Genomic DNA, 21,378 nt, shown 5'->3' with positions numbered 1-21,378 from the left:
AACTGTCCTTTTTTGGGAATCAGGATGGTTTGATTTCTTTTGTATTTTCTGCTACCTTTATAAATAAAGCTGAAGAAGTACGTCCTAGTAATTAAATGGTTTAACCTATTACGATATACGATGCCATTTTTACTATCCGCATAACAGCTACACATCCGCTTTGGTGTTCTGCCTGATTTGCAGTAGTGGGCACAGAAAAATTTGATTCCCAAACTACCTTTTTCAAATAAACTGTGAGGGACTTTAGCTCTGGGATTATTCCCCCCCCCTCCCCCCCGCCATGGGAAAAATACTGAAACTTTATCCTTTGGGTGGAGATAGCTACCCTGTGGCTGCTGTAGCAGACCTTAACTTAAAAGAAAATCTGGTTAGCAAGATGTGGGGTACTGACATTCAGCAGTCAATATGCCTAGAAACTGTTCTGATTTAAAGGACAGCTTTATTATTTAGTATTGGCAATAACCGGCAACAACAAAATTCTTGTAATCAGTCATGGAACAGTGAACTCTTACTGTTTTTTCTTAACTGTAGTTGCTTATCACTACACATAAGGCCGTAAGAATGAGCTTTGTCTTTTATTACATTTTATTTATTTAGATTTGTCTTTCAGTTTCATATTGTACATTAAAACAACCTTTTACCTTTTCTAAACTATTTGTAAATTTGTATCTTAATATCTAAAACATGCTTTTTTAATGTTTTCTAAGGACTAGTAATCTGCTTTCTGGTTTCTTCTTTTTTTTGAGGGGGTTTTGCATAGGTAGATTTTTGCTAAGTGTTTTGTGATAACCACATGTTATCACAACCACATGTTCCATGTTGTGATGCATCATGACTTTTGTGGCTTTTCACTGAGACAAAGTCTAAAGTTCACTAAGTGTTTGGGTGGTATTATGTTTCCTTCTGGAGTTGCGTATTACATAATTGTTTGCAGTCCTAAAGGACAAGAACTGATGACCCAAACAACCCATCTCCTTTCTCTCTCTACTCGACAAACGTGTTGTTTATAAGCTAAACCACTAGTTTTGTGATTAAACATATTGGTTTTTTCACTTAACTGCAACTAATAAAAAATAAGAAATTCAGAAGTTTAAAATTTGTAGAAGGGCAGTGGTTTGTTTTGGAAGAGTAATTGAAGCTGCAAAGCACTGAGAGGTGCTTCATGGCAGAAAAGGAGGTTGTTTGGTGTTTAGAAGTGACTGGAAATTGGTCTGAAGGTCACGTTGCATTGACAGATAAGTCCTCCCAGCAGGACAGCAGTGACGTCTGACTTTGTGTCACATCACCTGTTGTCCTGCCAGTTGACATTGATAGAGTGAACACGGAATATCCCCCATACGCACTGCAAATGACTGGGTGGTGAGCGTAAGGGGGAGTTAATGAGCAATCTAGAGCTAGCTTCAGAAAGGGTGTCTCTGAAGGGGAAACCATGAGTGTCATCAAAAGTGAACTCAGCTTTTGAAAGTGACATACGTATGGGAAATGTTCTGCCACTTGGAAAAATTAGGTAATGGCCTAGCCCTTTGCCCGAAGGCGAGAGGAAATCCTGAAACGATAGGAAACGGTGTCATGGAACTGGTAGGAGCTGTATAATGAGAAAATAAGGGGAAGGGCCCTCTTCTCAAAGTGGTGACACAAGCTGTCAGTACCGGGGAAGAGCCGTGCCACACAGATAAGCAACGTGTAGCAACAAAACACAAACATTAGGGAAAGTCCTCTAAAGTTAGCATCTTCGTGTCACACCGCTAATCCTCTGTTGGGAGTTTAGGTGGGCAGTTGATACTGCGGTTGATAAAACTTTGGCGTGAGTGTGGCTGCAGTGGTGTCTGGCTGGTGTTAGTCCAACCTCTGAAGACAGCCCTTGGTTCCGGCAAGCGTTCTGTCTTTGGTCGTAACTGTGGTTAAAATATATACTGCTGGGAAGGACTGCTGCAACTAAAACCATGTACAACGGTGGTTCTGAGTCAGCTTGCAAAATTGCTAACTTCAAGTTTAGGCACACTTGCTGTCATAGGAAAAAGGAGTTTGTATTTACTGAAGACACCTCTAACAGGAATTAAAGGAACAATTTTAGTTTTCTGGTTTGATTTTGCCTGAAGTTAGAACATATTTGGGATTACAGTAAGATATTATTTTTTGAAGACTTTTAAGTAATAGTCTGAATTTCAAGAAAGTTGGGTTTTTTTCTGAAGAACTTGTTGAACAGAGGATTATGCAGGAACAGAACTCCTTTAAATACTGATCTTCAGTAAAATCATATCTAGATGAGAAAACAAAAAAAAGGAAGGAGATGAAAAGTAGTCAAAGAAATTTCTGAGAAAATCTTTAGGGTAGTTGTATATTTAAGAGTTTTTAATTGAGATTTTGAAAGGTTGCTAACTCCTCTTTCACAAAGAATAATGAATTTGCATTTGTAAACTTCAAGAGAAAGGAAATAATTATACCATCATGCCTGCAGGATATTGAGATGCAAGGTCTAGGATGACTGATCGGGAGTTTCAAGAATTTAACTGAACCTTGCGAGTCCTTACCAAATACATTACTGAATAAGAGAATGACAGATGCTAATAATTAGTCATCTGAAGAATAAAGGAGATGCGGTGATGCTGCTGACACAGCTGGATTCCTGTTAACTGATTGTCCTCAGGAGTGTTACCAATTCTCATTTAGTGTGACTCAACACCGACAGTAATTAATTAGATAATGGACTGTCAGCAGGCATGCAAGATGATTCGCACTTCACAAGGGGAAATGCTTATCATAGGCTTGAGCTGTCAGAACTTGTCACTGTTGACTTGTATGTATTTCCGGAAAAACAAATTCCCATACATAAGGATTTCTTAGGATGGTCTTGGATTCATTGCAGTAGGAGGAGAGTCCAGTATGGACACAGTGCTGCCTCCTAGCATAATTCCTCTCTGTCAGATCTTCTGTCAAAGTTCACAGGTGTCTCTGAAACATCCTATCACCAAATGTTTTGAACTATCAGGCTATACAAAAAGCATTGCCCAATGAGTTACTTCTAGTTTCGCATGGGCTGGGCTCTTCTGCTCTTGTTTTAGCTACTGATTAATCTGTCTTCCTCTAAAGTACTGAAATAATACCAGCCTCTGAAGGTTTATAGAACCACTGGTTAATTAGGAAAAGGATGGGTTGTTTTCTCACTATAATGGGCATGTACTTGGATGCTGAGATGCAAATCATAGCATTAGCAAGGAAAAAGAGGAAAATATAGCAGGTAATCAAAAGTGAGACACCTTGTAACCCTCTAGCCCTACAATTATATGTGTTTTCTTTGTTCAGGAGCTCTCACAAGTAAACGGATGCTGGTGGAAAATGCAAAACTACCTCTGTTTATAGGAAGCATCAGGCTGACTTACAGAGTTAATGAGGAAAGGTTTTTAAGTAGCAGGGAGAGACATTCTTAATAATCAGATGCTTAGGGAGCTGGTCATGCACACTGTCAGCATCTGCTTCACTTCATTTTTCTGCCTACCTTTTATCTGAAAGCTGTTAAAGGACAAAACTGTGTATGAAAAAAACTATGTGCCCTGCATATTGTGTTCTCATCACATACAGTGGGAGTGTAAAGTAGGGTTTCTAAACCTCAAACCAGTTGAAAATACACTAGTATTCGAAGTAAGGTAGATCTGTCTAGGGATTGATAACACATTCTCAGACAAATGACCTATAACAGACTAGAAATGAAATATTTGGCATATTTCAGGTAGCAGATTTTCCTGGCGGAGCCTCTAAAATAGTTAAGATGCAATCAGACAGGAGTTCTCTTTTTTCCCGCTGAAGTCAGTGAGAAAACAACTGTTTGTAATAGTGGGGATAGGACTCATAATTCAGTCACCAATAAGAAGCTTGAGTTTGAGGATCTGAAAACAGGGGCTGAAGACCACATCCAACACATTAAGGTTTGACCTGAATTTCACCTCTGTGTAGTATCTGTACTTTCATTTGACTTTGATACAGCTTTAGAAACCCAAGTTAAAAGGGTCTGGTGTAGTCTCGTAACTAAAAGTGCTTTGAAAGCACTTATATTATTATATGAAACCAAATATTTTAATATTTTTCTTAAAACTGCAACATAGAAGACCATGTTTTTGTATAAAAAAATGTATGGATTAGGCATCTCCCTGAATGGCAGCATCACCTGAAATCTCTTTTTAGGACAGCTTGCATTTCTGAGTCTCCAGTTTGTCATAGCTATGCTCCTTGCACTTGGCTTGCTATTTCGTAAATCTTACATGAGCAAGTGTGACATAATGTATGAAAAGAATCTGTAATGAGTATCCATAGTTTACATATTAGCATATGTAGCAGCAGTGAAACTTGTAGCATTTATATTAAATCAGTAATTGCAAGCTATACGTGCAGCAGTTTAATTTTTTTTTTCTTTTTTTTTCCTCATAGACTTTACTCTGTCCCCTGACTGTTTTGTTCCTTTTAGGGTTATTTTCTCTCTTTGTCCCACAGCGTGTAGTTCTGCACTATAGAACTGTAGAAGCTGCTAGCTTGAATGAGAGCTGATACAGCCTCTGACTGACAGCAACAATAGATTATTCTGGGTTATTCCCAGTATCAGCAACAGAACTGATGCCAGAACCATAAACCAAACTGCTTGCTTCAAAGTAGTGATGTTTGTGAGATGTATGTGAAATGAAATGAGGCCGCACGTCTTGGGGAAAACGATAAAAGGGCCGTACAGTATCTTTTTTTTTTTATAGTAAAGAAATGCAGAATGACCCTAAGCCTTCCATTTCCAAGGCAAAATAAAACCCATAAAATCAGACTACGTCTATTCTTCTAAAAATAGCAAATTTGCTATTGCTTACATGACAAAGATTTAAAAAGTTATTCTCTGGGAATGGCTAATATCTCATTCTCAAAGGATAACAACTCTTCAGTATTAGCTCAGTCCTTCTTATAATAAGTTAGTGATGGAACCGGCAAGAATGGAACAAGCTTGTACCTGCCTTATTTGGGGAAAAGACATAATATATTCTTTATGTTATAAAACCATAGTCCTATGCTCTGAGAAGACCATAAGGAATTTATGTCTAGCCAGACTGGTGGTGTTATGCCAAAATCTTCCTATTTTAGGGAAGTGTTACATGAAGCATTAAGCCATCTCAAAACTATGTAGTGACTGGAACTTCAGAGCTATTGTTTTTGCTCTGTTTCAGCAGAAAATTTTCTACTTTTTACAGTTTTTGTATTAGCTTAGGTTGCATTTGTGTGTAAGTAGTACTGACATTATGTGGATCTCTCTGCATTGAGAAAGAATTATGTTTGGGATCACCACATTCAACTAGTGGCTTCTTTCACATCGTTATTGCTGAACTTCTCTCTAAGGTCTGTGGAGACCAAAGAAAGGTGATGGCTGTCTACGATACTTCAAAAAAATCACATTAGCAGCTGACTGGCTGTGACAAAAAAAGGACTGTAGCCCTCACCCAGCGCACTTCAGAAATGCATCCCGTTGGGCATTCTTGTCCCCTGCCACTCCGAGCGCGTGGCAGTGCAGACCTCTCTCTGCTATAGAGGCTGGAATTAAAAGTGTGCATTGTTCTCCCGCTAAGCAGAGACGCTTTGCTTGCCATTAATGAGAACACAGTGTGTGGCTCAAAAGGAAGGGTAATGTACATGCCTCTAGCCTTTAAATGGAGAGAGGGTTCTTTGCCAAATATCTGAGGGTGTCAGGCAGGGTGCCCAAGCCAGGTCTGTCAAAAATGCCATTTAGAAGAAAAAAGAAGAAGGGGGAAAAAAAAAAAAAAAAAAAAAGAAGAAAAAGCTTCAAACTGAAACAAACACGGCACTGAGCTTGTGAGTATGGAAATACAGAGGTTCACACAGGCTGCAACTGCCTCTCTTCATCCTCACAGTCTCCAGCTGTCACTGTAATGTGCATGGAAATTACCGCAAATAATAAACCTACAGCTTTACCATAATTAGCCTGACAAGAAGTTAGTGTTTATTGCCCCCTAGCATTTTAAAGGAGATTTGCAAGCAGGCTCCAAGGAACGAAATACCTTGTTACTGTTTGAGTTCTCTTAATTTTAGGTGAAAAGGAAAGCAACTTAAATGAAACTTTGTAATGGACAGTAAGTATGCTGTAAGGTACTTGTTCTCCTGGGGCCTAAATGGAAGTTACCTAAAAAGAATAATTCAGATTAAGAAACCCATTCCTGGAACTGAAGTGAGACTTTCAGAGTGACAAAATACAGAGTTACTGCCACTTTAGCTCTGTAATTTGAGGGGGTTTTCATGACTTTTTTTTTTTTTCCTTCATATTAAAGCTGTATTTGCCATTAGTTACACTATTGAGCGTAGCAATGTTCTGCACAAAGCTCCTGCTTTAACACCACCACCGCTGGGTTGTGTTATTCTGCAGCTGGGAGTGCTTTGCTCCTTCCTAAAGGTAAGTTGTGTTACAAGGGAGCTTGATTTACTGATCTTGAGTAAACTGTATTGGTGGTGGCTAAATATATCTTCCCTAACTGATTTAATACCAAGATAGTCCATTGGGCTTTATATTTGACATATTTTCATTGAAGGATGGGTTGGTTTTTTTTATGTGTGTGTTTTTAGTTTACAAGACTGCTTTGGTACCCCATTACAGATGAGGGCCCCAAATCCGTGTGGCAGTCGCTGTTCCAGAGAATACTGTGTAAATCAGTTAGGGTAAATGTGTAAGGTCACAGGAGCTACAAGGCCAGCAAGAGACGAGCGGCAGAACCCAAAACTCTTACATCCTACTCTGAGGCCTTACCCATGTGATTCTGCTGCCCACCATACGACTTCTATACATGTACAAATGAGAGGTATGACCTTGCCTAGACTAAGGATGTAAGGGGAAAAAAAAAAAAAAAAAAAGGATGTAGCTCTTTTTAGCTCTTTTTTTTTTTTTCTCACTTAATGAATGTGGAACAAAGAAAACATTGCCCAAAAAAACCCCAAACTTGTGTTCAAAAATCGGCACATTTGCTTGCTAGTGACATATGGCGAATGGCTGAGCAAAGATGCAAGCATTTCTGCTAGTTGCGTTTATGGACGTCCTCACGTGTCTCTCTCGAAGAAGCTCTGGTACAACACCAGGTGTCACTGTAACAAAGTGAAAAAGTTGGCTTGGAAGTTGTCTTCACACTGCGCGGGGATAATGCCTTTAAAACCCACCAGCAGTCCCAGGGGTCCAGGCTGGGTGTCTGGAAAGCGGGTGGCTTAAATGCCCCAGAGCAGCTTTTACCTCACAGGGATGAAACCCTCCCTGATCTGTGCAGCGAGCTGCCATCCAGGTGATCTGCACTTCTAGCAAGCTGCTCAGGAGAGGAGCTGGGATCAAGGGCGGACACCCGCGCTGGGAATTCTGCTTTTAACTTGGTGCCTGTTTTTAGGGAAAGCTTCAAAGGCCATGCTTCCCAGCCTGGCCTCCACACCTGCAGCTGCAATACCACAAGTAGACAGATGCTGAATTTTCCACAGTCAGTGCTAATGTGCTCGTTCTGTACTCCGCCCCCCTGTCATGCAAATTTAAAAAACAAACAAACAAACAAACTAACAATTCGCAACAAAACATGACACTACACAAACCACATACAATCACACCATCCCAATTCACCACATCCCGTGGGCAGGCAGATGTTTAGCCTCCTTTCCTGGAAAGCAAAGCTTCCTCATGCGTTAACAGTGACTTGAGAAGACAAACACCATCAGACATCCCCTCCCTTCCTTCTCCTTTCCCTCAGTTTCTATTGCTGAGCACAAAGATGTGATATGGTACGGGTTATCCCTTTGGCCAGTTCGGGTCGGCTGTCCCACCTGTGTGCCCTCCCAGCCTCCCACCTGCTCCTGGCCTACTCCTTGGTGGGGGACAGTGTGTGAAAGAGAGAGGAAGCCTTCACTCTGTGCAAGCACTCTCCAGCAACAGCCAAAACATGGGTGTGCTTGTCAACTCTGTTTTGGTCACAAATTCATATCTCAGCACCATGCGGGCTGCTGTGGAGAAAGTCAACCACATCCCAGCCAGACCCCATACATCTATGTACTGAGCTTGCTTTCTGCATTGTCTCACTGTCACAGTAATCTCGGTCTGAGTGCCAAAAATATAAATTATTGTAAAATTGTCAACACGGATCTTTCTAGGTACAGACTGAACAAATTTGTAAAAAAATTTATGAGCATACACATGGGGATCCATATGCACCAATCTGATTAAATGTTTGCCTCTCACTAAAAGTTAATTGCTGTATTCATTAAGGGGTAAAATGCATGATAAGCATCTCTTTGCTTGAAAGAAAGACCTGAACCTATATTTTTAAAAAAATCAATGTCTCCTTTACTAGTTATGTATTTGAAGACTTTTGGGAAAAAAAAATACCTATAAGGTGCTGGATGTTTAAGATTTGGATGCAAAGAGTGACATATGAAATTGTGGAGAGCAGCAGGTGGTTTGTCTTTTGTAGTTTTAATTAGTGTTAAAGGTCAGTATAGTAATTCATAGAGCAGTACTGCATAAGATTTTTGTTCTGGAAGTACTGAAAGTTTTTCTGAGAATTATGGAATTGTTCATTCATCTTGGGTCAAGACCAGACTATAAAAATTAATGGGAGTGTCGCTACTGAATCTAATGGTCTCAGGGGCTGGCATTTTAAATTTGTACTGTACTAATGGCAATTTTGACTATGAAGCCTTATGCATATGTAGACACTTAGAACAAAACTTGCTTCTACTGAGAAGACCTCCTGGGCATGTGGAGTCTCACTATAATGTGACGATTTGCAAGGGTATTTGCTCAGAAATGGTAAAAACCTTGTTTAAACAAATTGGTCACACAGAGACTCCTTTGAAAAGCTGTTATGTCAGTATATATTTGTGATGTGAAGTTTTCTTGGTGGAAAGGCTATTGTTCCAGAGGAGGTCTCAACTCTGAAATGAGGCAGATTTGGGGGTAAAAGTCTTTCCAACCCAAAAAAATGATGTAACTCCTGTTCATCCCTGAAGTGAATTCTCTGACCCAGATCTTGGGAAACTTGATCTTAAGGATCCATCTTCCAACGGTGTGAGACTTGTAGCCAGAGAAGAGCTGGATAAGACAGCTATCATCCATGCTTTTATTTTTCTGGCCCTTTCTCAGGGAGTGGCAGCACCAAAGATTTCCAACAGGAAGGACATCCCTCCTGTTGCTGACCAGACTTCCCCACAGCCCTGTGTGCAATCCAATGACCATGATCTACACAACTTTACATTGTCACGACAATCCCTAGGTCCCCTGTTAGGACACTTGCTATGAACAGAGGCTTGACTGTTTTTACTTCTGAGGGTATTTTGTGCACTGAAAGCAAAATAGATTAAATTTAACAGCATCAGTTAAATCTTCCCTACATTCCCCAATATTTTTTTGTTGTGATCTTAAACTATTTCTATGGTAACAGCAGAACAGTATTTCTATATATAAAACATCACACTGGGGGTGGGCATCAACGCTTTTCTCTCTTGAAAGGTAATTGCAATTGAACCATTTTAGGTAAAGTCTAAGACTTGCTTAAAACAAATGATACATTTTTTATTGTTTGACTATGTAGAGGAGATATAGCAGACAAAAAGTTCATTTTTATTCACAATTTAGCTCATGAATCACTTGCCTTGACTGCAGTATATGTGGTGACTGAATTAGCTACACCAGCAATGTTCGGCTGTCAAGAACTCTTCCTTTACATAATGGAAATTGTAAAAGTATCAAAATCAAATGTCTGGTCACAATCATGACCGATGATGTCACAATATTTGTACCACAAATTACATTGCAAACATTTATAATTAAAGAGCAAATGAAAAACATGAAATGAAGATGCACGTGAAAACTACAGCTTTCAGAATGTGGTTCTGATTTACTGCTAGTATTAATAGCAAATGTACAAATAAAAATATTAATATTTTAATAATGTAAAATTAGTTTTTGTTATCACAGAATAAATCTAATGGTGTCTTATCAGATATTCTAGGTAGGCTTTATAAAATGGATAAGGCAGTGGCTAAGTCGCTGGTAAATGTTGAAAGCAGATTTTTTCAAGGAATATTTGATCCACATTGCTTCTTGTGTTGCAAATGACACTGCAGTAAAGGACACAGGCCATCACATGACTAAACTGTATACGGAACAACATATTTTTACCTTACGTGCATGAAGATCGAGCAAGTCATATTCTGTAAAGAGGTGTAATATAACTTTTTAGGAATTGGATGTGACATAGCAAAATAATTTCTCTCAGCAAGCTCTTGCTGGTTTACATAAAATAACATGTAACAGGAGGATTTGTGCTTATCAAGTGGCAGACATTTGTATTTGGTCATTTGCTGAATTTTTATCTAGAAAAAGACAATCTATCTCTCTACAGACCTGGACTTAACATTTTTAGCCTTGCATCATTTTGTGCAGCAAGACTCTACCTATCGCCAATGTGGTCTAGCCTTAAATCACTGGTCTAACATAGTTGATCAGATAGGAAATAGTAAAAGAAATTTATGGTCTCCTCTCTAGATTGTTTCTTAGTTAAGTAAGCAAATACATAGCAAAGTGACAATGTTGTTTAGTAATAAGTGCCACACTTATAACGACAAGGCCCTCAAATGGTATATTAATAGGCTGGTAATGCAGGTATGGTATGGAGTTCCTGCTGCTTGCATGCTTTGATTGAAACTTTCAGTGAAGATTCAATTTTTAGATAAGCATTTCTCAGTTAACTATGCAGCTATTGAAGAATTGGAGTTGAAGAATTTCCTAAGTTCAAGCAGAATACACATGGAACAAAAATCCTCTCTGAGAGCTACCAGCTCTTTTCCTTCCTAATTAGGAGTGAGTTGATGAGGATTTGAGCAAATGGACAAGAAGAGATAAAGACAGTCCTTCCTTTGTCTGGTAGATAGAAATTAACAAATAGAAATACTGTTTTCATTAATATTCTCTTAATCATAATTTTCAGACACTAATTTCCTTACTAGCAATTTTTTTTCCTGATGTGGAAGACAGCTACAAGAACAAACACATCAATGCAGAAGGCCTAGAAAATGTTCCATGCATCACAAGCAACTTGCTTTAAAAGCCTAAATAGTTCCCTTGGCCTTGTGCAGACAATCAACTGGAGTCTAACTTCACCTTCTGAAAATAATCAAATCTATTTTTGTGCCACCTTAAAAAAAAAAAAATAAAAAAAAAAGCCTTGACTTGGTTGGTTCAGTTTCTTTTGCTCCTGTTATCAGTTCCTGTCTTTTACGATTGCTGTTTGCAGAGCGCAGGAACATTGTGATTAATGGCTGTGGAGTTTCACATCTAACACAGGCCCATCCCTTTGAACAGTTTTACTGAAGTGGGGCCAACATAGAACGCAATATCATTTCAGTGGGGCAGGCCAGTTTCAGGAAATAAATTATACGTTCCCTTCCTGTTTCTGGCTTAGAAGTAAGTAACCATGGTGATTGCAAAAGCTTAACTTCTGCACAGACTCTGAGATTGTCATCTCTCACAGCTTTACTCCTTCCTTAACTCCCCAGAATTACCTTGCCAAAATAACTCCACTGCTCCATAACGTGATGCTAATAGCAAAGCTTCTTATAATTCATCCTCACTTCAAACTGCAGTTGTTATATCATGCAGCAGATTACCTCTAATCTCCTATCTACATGGCAATTCTGATGGCAAACTGGAGAAAAGCTGACCAAACAAGTCCAAAGGACGTTCTCCATGTGCAAGATAAGACATTCAAAAGCACCCATATGACTGGTGGTGCCCAGAGGGAGGTGGGACAGGGACAGGTGGCAGCAGAAGGAGCCCCTCGCGCCCCAGCCCGGTCAAGCCAGAGTGCTGCCACCACCCCCAACCACCCCAACAGCCTCTCCTCAGCAAAGGGCACCAGCTTGCTTCATTTGGAGATGCATACTGGGTTTTCTTGTCCAGTGAGGAATTGTGCCTAACACTGACAATCCCCCCAAAGTTATCTTTCTGTATACGTCTGCTGCTTACAGTATATACATCAGTGTGGACTGTGCATGTTCACTCTGTGAAAGATCATGGTCTAATCTCCACACCTTTTGCCCCCTTATAAAATTATAAAGAGTGTGATATCTCATCTACAGATTACCTTTATGACCTTTAATAACACGTCTGTAAGTGATCCTTACAATAAAGGGACCCTTACAATAAAGGGATGTCTACTAGTGAAATGCTCTGTTTACAGGAATTGTGCTCAGATGTATCACTTGATGTGGCTCTGTCTGACGAAATTGGAGCAGCAACTCTTCTACCTGATTGGCTGGTCTAGGGTCAACATGATGGCTGAGGTCAGCTGGTGTGAATGTACCTTCCTTTTATTTTTTCCTTGGTTCTATGAATTGCTTACCTCTTGGAAGCTTAAAAAAAGACTTTTGCATAAAATTGCTTTTGTACTCAACATCAAACATACTTTTATTTTTTCAGTTGCAATTGGCTAATCTGAAAATCTTTTATCTTAAATAGCCTTGTCAGAAAGAAGAAACTGCATTATCAAGATAACCATGACACCATCTTCCAAAATCGTTTTGCAAAGAACCTTCCAGGTCTTTAACAACCTTTGTTATACAATTATTCTGAAAGATAAGAAAAAAAACCTTGAGAACAAGGTAAAAACAGAGGTGCCATAGTGATTTTGTTGTATATCTACACAACACATTTCTTCAAGCAGTTTCAGCACAGCCTTTTCTAAAAAGGACAAAGATTCACTTAATTATACTTCATTGAAGAAAGTCTCAAGGTTGCGTTTTAAATATCTGCTGGACTGTGACAGCAAAACAGAAATTGAGGCTGCCTGTTGCTGTAATCCAGATTTGATTTGAAATCTGAAACAGTTCACCTCCATAGGGCAGTGACTGGATTAACACCAGAGGTGGACAGAGTCCCATATTACCGCATTTTGTTGGAGGATGAGAAACAGAGGAAGGGTGCTGCTAGCTACAAGATCTTTTCCTGAAGGAGTGAGAAACCCCACACAATGCTTGCAGAATTGCAGGGATGATCTGCATTGTTAAAATTGTATTTTGTTGTTCTAAGTAAAAGGAACACAATAAATTATCCTTCCTTCATTGTTGGCCAATGTAAGTTGAATTTTGTAGCACTGGAAGAAAGGATTGTGGCGAGGTCAGTATGGTTTTGGGGGCCCAAAGAGTCTTTTGGGGTCCAGTCAGGATAAAGGAGAAGACTTCTCTTCACTTGCCTGTGCGTGTTGTGAACAAAGTGCTGGTTTTGAGGGGCAGGCAGATGGTCAGGAGCAGAAGTGGGTCAGGCTAGGTGAGCATCTCCCCTTGCCTATGCCCAAAACCGGAGATGCATGAGCTGGGATGAAAATAAGGGATATAAAGTGAGCTCTCATTCTTTTGGGAGTATGACAAACCCTACCAGCCCCAAGCTGAGGATATCTCCAAAGACTTGCTGCTGCCTGGTGGTTCACTTCTTGACTTTGGCTAAGCCTTCCCCTGAAGAACACATCACTGAGCTTTAACAGAATTTAAGTTACCAGGTGAGAGGGGCCATCTATGTGAAAAGACAATTCCTTGTTTTGGTTTATAATGCAAACTGCTTTGGAAACGGCAATGTTGTTTTACTCCTTGCAATTCACTAGTGCGATGTAATAAATGACATCCATGCCATTTAGCATTTCTGTTGTATGCTACCTGTCAAAAGACATCTAAACCAATTCCTGTAATTTAAAAAAAAAAGTTAAAGTGCTTAATGTTTCAAATCCCATAGCCTGTAGGTGTTCCAGCCCTTTTGTGTGGAAAACAAGTATGTGTTTGACTGGTCTTCCTGTTCCATTTGAATAAAGATGGAGGAATTTTTGATAAGTGTAATAATACTGTTTGCTAAGTGGAAACTTATTTTTTTTACCACACTCCCTGAGCTACAAAGAATAAAATTGATATTAAAAAAAAAAATTGAAAATTACACAAGTCTTTGAATTAATGAGGGTATTTTTTTCTCTACTAAACATGCATGGCTGATTAATGAAAATAGACTTAAAGGGATGAGTCAGAGAAAAAAGATGTGAACACAGAAAATGTGTGCTAGATTCTGAGCACACTCTTCATGTTTCTGTTCTACCTAATTTTCATCAAATTCTTCTGAATTTAGGGTGTGGGAGATTTTTAGAGGACGTGTTTGGTGGGAGGGACGGCTTTTATTCTTTTCATTTCTGTGGCACTTCTTAACCATCAAATAAAGTCCAAATTAGACAGAACTGTATTTTTTCTGAGGTTGGATCTGGACTCGTTTGGAATTCTTTTAAGTCACAGCCTTACTGCAGCCAAAAGCTATGCATGGCTTGACACTCTTTATTAATGAAATGAAAATGCTACCCTCTCTTCCAGAACTGAGACCTGTTAGTGACTTTGTTCTGTTTGCCTTGCAGCCACACATGTCAAAAGACTGACTGATGCAGGGGAAGAAGTTTTAGATTTTGTAAGGTTTGCCTGTTTGGTATAGTTGCATAAAACCAGTAGAACTAAGGCAAGGACATTGTGCAACTATTAGAAGGAATAAAATAATGGCTACCCAACAGGTAACATCCTTCTGGCAAACCAATAACACATGCCTGTAAGAGCCACAATGAACTGGTTTTGATTGACAAAAGGAGGAAATAATTATTTGGGCCAAATCAGCCAACTTTGTTTCTCTTTTCTTTCATCAAAAAGGTCTTGAGCATCACAATCCTGGCCTCAGAGACCAAACACCAGTGAACATCAGTGCCAGAAAAGGAACATCATGTACGTGTGGTGTGGTATATGTACGGCTTGACCAATATATTTGATTAATGATTGAATTTTAGCTGCTAACAGATTGCCTAGTCATTGAACACAAATAAAAGCATGTTGGAAGTTTTGAGGTTTTTAGGCAATCCACAGACACCTACTAATAACAGTTGCAAGACCGCCAAAATACAAATTACACAACAGGTGGTTAACTGCAATATCAGACCATTGTTTACGTCCCCACAACATTCTTTATGATTTAATACACCAGGAACCTGAGATAAACATTACCACAAGGAATATCTGAGGAGCAAACCTTCCTCCCACAAATGGTGTCTTTTACAGCCTGTTTTAGCTGCCCTTACATATTTATTTTCCAGTGTTATGCATGCTAATATTCAAAACCTTCACAGAACTAACAGAACATAAACACTATCATGATTGCCATGGCTACATTGTTATTACAATTTAATCTTGCAGATGGCTTTCAAAAGTGCTAGTGTCAGAAGTGCTGGTTAACAGTCCAGTTGGTCTAACTGTAGCTTTTTCTGAATGTTGTAGTACCTACAACTCATCCTTGTGCAGCAAACCTTGTGATTTATTATGACTAATTTTCTCTGATTCTGCTTCCGAAAACGGGAAAAGGTCAAAAGGTAACTTATGACTGGCTGGAGGCTGCTGATGTGTGGTGGCTCCTCACTCCGACGTCACCATAGACCCCATGACCACCACCACAGCTCAGACTTCAGCAAAGACCCCAGGACCTGCTGCACCCCCGCTGCAACCAGCCCCATGCCCCTCCGAGATGCGTCCGTTCTCTGTGCCCTGGGAGCTGGTGAGGCATTATTTTCAAGATCTTATTTATGGGAAAGAGGAATCATATCTTACACACAAGTAAAGCCAGAAATTTCTTCTTAGGATGATGGAAATCTTAAAAGTCTAATTCAAGAATCATTAGTCATCTAGATCTAATTATTGCAGAAAATTAAAGAATAATATTGCTGTTGAATTACTTCTGTATGGAAAAGTCTCAGTAATACTAAAATTAAAATTGAAACGCACACATTCTGTAGTTTCTATTCCCTTTTTCCTGGTGTTATGCTCTCCTTTCCACTGCTCCCCTGCATTTTAAAGTTAATAGCTTTGGACTCCTAGAGGGGACAATACCAGAAGTTGTCAGCCCCCCCTGAGTCCTTTGGGAGGAAAATGATGCTGATGTTGCTGCTTTCTTCTTTCTCTCCCCACGATTCTCTTGAGGCCACTTGTACATATTTTCTAACATGCTTTTTACTACATCTTCCTCTACCTTCAGTGGTCTGTACCGCCATACTACACCCAAATTTACTATATATGGTGCCCTCTACACGTTAGTTGCTATTTATTTGTTCTCTTTGTTATCTCCAAAACCAGTTCTTTAAATCCAGAGCAGACCATTTCTTTAACTGATCACAGGAGAGTTGTTCATAGACGTGGAGTCTCTCTTCAGTGCCAAGCCTGAGCCCTAGCTCTTATCACCCCATGCCTGTACTCCTCTGGGCCATATTGTGCATGTTTACTTCTCAGGGCCTCTGCTGTTGCACCAGACTTGGGTTTCTCTGGGCTGCATGATTGTGTCAGAGGTGTAAATATCCCATTCTGCATAGAATAACTGCTCATTAATGCTTACTGTACAAAAATATGGTCCTACTACACACAAGTAAACCAGTACCTGGTCAGGTAGAGAAATTGCATTCACAGCTAAGCCAAATAAAACAAAGCTACAGGTCAAAAAAAGTTCAGACAGCACAAATCTCACAAGCCTTAGCCCCGAGGCCTTGCAAACTCAGTACAAAGCATAAGGCCTGTAATTAACACTGGCAATAATGTGTTGCAGGGCTACACATTATTGTTGAGACAACTCTGCAATCCTGTTAGTTGCTCTGCGTCATTGTGCAAAGACCTCATTTCTGACATTTCTACCCTAAACAAGCCAAATACTAATTGCTGTAAGAGTATTCTAATTCCTAAAACTCCTGAACATAGGGAAAAAATGACCTTTTTCTTGGTCTCCAAGACGCAGGAGTAGTATATGGCTATTTGGACACATCAGGTCTGGATCAAGGAAAAGAAACAGAATCTGAGATGATGGGATGGATGGATGGATGGATGGATGGATGGATGGATGGATGGATGAATGGATGGATGGACAGACGGACGGACGGACGAAGAAACCTTTGGTATGTGTGGCTTCATGGTTACAAGTATAAAACATGCATTGTAAATGACCATACAGCACTGTCCCTTTAAAAAAAAAACAAACACAACAGAACAAAACCAAAACCCAAACCCCAAAATTTGTACGATTTGAATTCTTAGCCTTGCCCTGTGCAAAATTTTCAGTGTGATTCCAAATTAAGTTTATATAAAACTCAAGAGGTGAGTTTGCCTGTTTTACTTTAAATCATAGTCAGTAAAGAAACATTCTAGGAAAATACCCCTTTTCACATGACTGGTTTTTTCAACTACTATAAGCCTAGTGAACTCCTTGTGAGGGGCAACTCCTATCACATACATATAAATGAACAAATAAAAATACCATGTGACTCAATTATTATGTTTTATGTTTGTATGTTCAGAAAAAATAAAGTAGAAAATGAGACCCTCTTTTGTGTTAAAGTAAAATGAAGGAGAATAATGTCAGAAATGTCAAGCTGACAAATTCTGTGTATTCAATGTGTCTTGTTGAGTTCTGGGAAATTAGCATTATCTAAGCAACTGCTATATCACTTCAAACCCTGCAGAAAGTGTGAGGCACAGATTTACTTCCTACACAAACTTAGCTGAGACAGTAATAGGAAATTAGTTGGTTGGTTGTTTCACAGAAAGTTCGTGGTGGAGGACAAAGGCTTGCACATATATTTTCCAGTTTGAGTTTAGGTAGCGATTATGCTTAATGTTCTCTACAGCTGTTCCCCTTTCCATGCTTGTCATTGAAAATTGGAGTGATTTTACAGGGAAAATGAAGAAACAAAAAATAATTCTCTAGAAACAGAATGTGTTCTTTCCTTCGAGGAACAGAAAACTTCACAAGTGTGTTGAAGATGGCATTCTTTTGGAGTTACAATTGATGGGTTTTTTTAAAGGGTCAAATATGTGTCTAGCACGAATAGCAAATTTTTTTCCATATAAGGGAAGGTGAGCATCAAAGCAAAGACCCTGGACTTCAAGTTCAAAAACTTTGCCTTATTCAGAGGACTTGTAGGTGGGAACCCATTGGAGGAAGCTCTGAAGGTCAAAGTACCTCAGCAAAGCTGGTTGGCCTTTAAGGACAGCATTCTCCATGCGCAAGAATGGTCCATCCTCAGGAAAACAAGGAGACATATTAGGAGGCCAGCTTGGCAAAGCAAGAAAGTCATGGCACAGCTCCAACATGAAAAGGCAGTGTACAGGTGAGGGACAAGGACTGGATACAAAGGAGTAATCAAAACACTGACCAGGCATGTAGGGGCACTGTCAGTGAAGCCAAAAATTCAGGGGGAGCTGAGATTCGCAACAAATGTCAAGGGCAGCAAGAGCTTCTACTGCTACATTAGTCACAAAAGGCTGACTAAGGAAAATGTAGGCACATTGCAGGATGGGGTGGGTGATTTAGTGACAGCAAACACAGATAAGGCAGGTCCTCACTGCCGCCTTTGTTGTCGCCAGCAATGTCTGTCAGGCCTCTGTGCTTAGTAACAGGGCTCAAGGAGGAGAGGAGCTACCAGCTGGGGATGATGGTTGAGTCAGGGATTGCTAGGGAGGACACAACCCACGCATGTCCCTGGGACCTGTGAGGCTGCACCCCAAGGTGCTGAGGGAGGTGGTTGATGTCCTTGTGCAGATGCTCTCCATCAGTTCCCAAAGGTTGTGGAGATCAGGGAGGTCCCCAACAACTGGAGAAAGGCAAATGTCACACCTGCCTTCAACAAAGGGCAAAAGCCACCCTGAGGAACCACATGTGAGCCGTCTTCCTGTCACTACCAGGTAAAATCAAGGAGTGAGACCTCCTGGCACCCATGTCTGGGCACAGCAGGGAGAAAACAGTGTCAGGGAGCTGTCGGCAAGGGTTTACCAAGGGTAAATCATGCCTAACCCACCTGACTGCCTTCTGCGACAAAATCATGGGGACGAGAGCAGAGTAGCAGATGCCACCTACCTCTGCTATAGTCAGGCTGTTGGCACTGTCTCCCCCAATATTCTTGGACCTGGGCTGGGACTTTACAGTCTGGGAAGGAGGACACATTGGTGGTTGAGGGCCCATTTGGGTGGTGGGCTCACATGGTGGTGGTTATGGGTCAGACACTGCTCAGAGGCTGATGTGAGCAGGACATGGCCTTGAGAGCATGGGGAAGGCAGGGACTGTCCCCTCTGCTCAGTGCCTGCCAGACTCCACATCAGTACCACCTCCATATTGGGTTCCCATTGCAGGAATGACCCTGACAAACTGGTGGAAGGTAAGGGGAGGCCACTGAGATGATAGGGCTGGAGCTCTTGCCCTGCGAGGAGAGGCTGCAGGACTGGGGCTGGATTTGTGGTGGAGCCAGGACCCAAGGGGCTTGGTTTGTTTCCAGCTTGGGGGATGTTTCATGCCCCAAGTGGGTGAAGCCCTGACAAAAACTGATCTCAGAAAGCCCTGATCTGCTTTGAGCAGGTAGTTGGACATACCCGAGGCTCACTCCAACCTGAATTTCCTAAGATCCCATCATCCTAACAGGTTGTCTGCAACTTCCATGTTCTGAGAAAAGCACCTGCCCATGGTTAGTATTTTAACTCCCATGTTAGTGCAAAATCCCCAGTCATGAGACTGCAGTCTTTCACACAGGAGCAAAAATACCCAATTCTGAAATTAAGAGTTGCCTACTTTTTCACCATTCTTTCATGTGTTCTCTGTCATCACCTTCAGCTTCGAATGAGCAATAAAGCAGTTAAACCATGCCTGAGAAGAAACTCAGGTGTTCACGTTCACCTTGGAACTGGCAAAAGACCTAGCTGATGCTTGGATCGAAAGGAGCACTGGCACAGGTCAGGCAAAGCAAACAGCAGTGCTAAAGGTGTCACCCTGTGCCTGAGGGGGAGCAGACATAATAATTTCAAGGCTAGTGCACAGACTGAGCTGCTTATTTCACAAAAAGCTAGACTGCATGGTGAATTGCAATGGACTACCATTGCAACTACAGCCAGGGCAAATTTTTACATTGGGTTTACACTGCTCAGAAGGCGTGAGCCTCAGACCACTCTGGAGATTCTGGTAGTTGAAGCAGGATGGAAGTCTACCCAGTAGAAGCACCGTGGGAGTAAACTGTCTCTACTGATTAACAAGGGCCCAGCCATTACATTTATATGGGGATTTCAACTCCATTCTGCCCATTATCTCCTTTCTCAGCCCCTTTCCCACTTCTCCTCATCCAAGGATTCAGTTAATGTGATGTATAAAGAAGAAAAAAAAAACTATGAAAGAATTTGTTATGGCCTGGTAAGCATTGCTACGTATCGACAGAAGGGCACTGCTGCCATCAGCCTGAAAGATATCAAGATATCTGGCTGCAAAGCCAGAGCCCCGAAGAGCTCATCAGACCACAACCTGTGTTTGAACTGCCGGAATCCAAAATGGTGGATTTGTGCGTATCCAGAAAACAGAAATCTTTTGGGAGCATTGGTAACTTTTCCTTAGGGGATTATTTAGATACACCTTGTGAGAACTATTTATCTAAATTTGAATAGTTAATCTCAGCTTTTATTCAGTCATCATTGTCATGGAGACACACACTGCTGGTCAAACAAAATGCCTTAATGTCCACTCTGATTTTATGTTTGTTTATTATGTTAGCAGTTGTAACTATTTGTCCTTCTGGCTGTTAAACAAATAAAAGGAGGACCTGGTTATGTGCCTGCAGCCCCTGAACAAAGCAGAAGGATAAAACAGATGGAAAACCCATCGCACATCTGCAGCCACAGCACTGTGCCTCTGAGGGCAGCAGCATGTAACAGCCTCAGCGCAGCCTCTGAAAGCACAGTCTGAAAGCATGCCCTTTTCGTGCTTACAAGCCTTATCTGCTTTCATCTAGCCTCAGTGCTGTAGTAAATAACAAATTTAGAAAAAAAAAAAAAGTGAAATATTTCTTCTTCCAGCATGTAGAAGTCATTTACTTCATAAAGTTTTAAGAAAATATGTATTGCCTATGAACAAAAGTGAAGATGAATAAATACACCATGCGTATAGGCAGTGCTGAGCTGCCACAGTTATTTTACAATTCACAAATCTATTTCTTGACCACAGGACCAGCAGCAATGAAAGCTCGCTTACTCTGCCCTTTACTGTAGCCTCTCAAGTGCTGACTGTATATGGTGTCCATAGTCATGGAGACTGAGGACAAAAATCCCCTTCCTGCCCTACATTATGCTTCCTTCAGGGAGTTATATATGCTATTGACAGACTAGAATTACAGAGGTTCTGTATCATGATACCATGTTTTGGAAGCATTCATACTTCTGTTACTGTTCTCTTCATAGAAATTAAAACAAATAAAAAGTGTGTAAGTTTTGATAGAAATGTTTAAATTTGGAAACCAGTAGAAAGCA

Source organism: Rissa tridactyla, chromosome Z (genome assembly GCF_028500815.1).
Source record: "Rissa tridactyla isolate bRisTri1 chromosome Z, bRisTri1.patW.cur.20221130, whole genome shotgun sequence".
Taxonomy (NCBI): domain Eukaryota; kingdom Metazoa; phylum Chordata; class Aves; order Charadriiformes; family Laridae; genus Rissa; species Rissa tridactyla.
This window is presented reverse-complemented; position numbering follows the sequence as displayed.